The sequence below is a fragment of the Terrapene carolina genome, unplaced genomic scaffold (assembly GCF_002925995.2).
Source record: "Terrapene carolina triunguis isolate 2854851 unplaced genomic scaffold, T_m_triunguis-2.0 Scaffold26863, whole genome shotgun sequence".
NCBI classification, from domain to species: domain Eukaryota; kingdom Metazoa; phylum Chordata; order Testudines; family Emydidae; genus Terrapene; species Terrapene triunguis.
This window is the reverse complement of record NW_020691214.1, coordinates 1388-2351: the sequence shown is the minus strand read 5'-3', so window position 1 is coordinate 2351 and position 964 is coordinate 1388. Positions and strand designations below refer to the sequence as shown.

General features: G+C 48.7%; 1 non-coding gene across 1 annotated transcript; it reads left to right on the top strand.

The window, feature by feature from the left end:
- The first annotated feature begins 565 nt into the window (after positions 1-565).
- Positions 566-756, top strand: LOC113408926. The gene has a single exon (XR_003370404.1). It is a non-coding gene; the product is annotated as a U2 spliceosomal RNA (small nuclear RNA).
- Positions 757-964: the final 208 nt, after the last annotated feature.

The following is a 964-nucleotide window of genomic DNA, read 5'->3' as shown; positions in this document are numbered from 1 at the left end:
AGCATTTTTCTAGGCAATCTGCCCTAAGCATTCTGTGCATGGAAAGTGGCAGGCACCAGTCTCCTCCAGCAGAAGCCCCTAGCCCCACTATCTTGCCCCAGGGCAGAAGCCCTGAGCTCCCCCCCAGTCTGGTAGGTGGAGAATGGGGGCAGAGCTCCAGGAGCCGCACTAACTGTAAAAGAGCCCCATGCGGTTTGGCCAGCCGGGATAGCGCTTGCACACGTTTTCTTGTATCTGTTTTGCTGCGAGAGTTAACAGTGACGGAGTACGTCACAGGAAGTGGGTGGGTTTATGCAATCTAGGAGGACGCAGCAGCAGCCAGGGAAAGCAGCGAAAGGAACCCAAGTAACCAGACTGAAAGAATTCTCAGTCTTTAAGCAGAATTGTGTGTGGAGTTCTTGCTTTTAATTATTACATTGGAGTCATTTAGGGGGAGTGATTGTCACTTAAGAGTTTCCTAGTTGTCAGTCTCCTTGATGGCATTTGGTCCCTGTCTGGGAGCTCCTCGTGGTGATGTAGAAAGCTGTGGTGGAGGTAGGGCTGTCTCGTTTTGCAGAATATTGTTATCGCTTCTCGGCCTTTTGGCTAAGATCAAGTGTAGTATCTGTTCTTATCAGTTTAATATCTGATACGTCCTCTATCTGAGGACTATATATTAAATGGATTTTTGGAACAGGGAGATGGAATAGGAGCTTGCTCCATCCACTCCACGCATCGACCTGGTATTGCAGTACCTCCAGGAACGGTGCACCTCCCCTCGGGGAGACTATTGTGGTGAAAAAATAGAATCTGTTGAATGTTGTTACACCAATACTGACTTGGACTCAGAATATAGTCCAGGAGTGGCATACTAGAGATCATTTATTTCCTGATGCTTGTATGTACCTTGTGAACCAGCAGGTGGCACCACAGCTCCACGGCCAACCCTGGAGAGAAAAAACTGAAGTCCTGCTCTGCTCCGTCT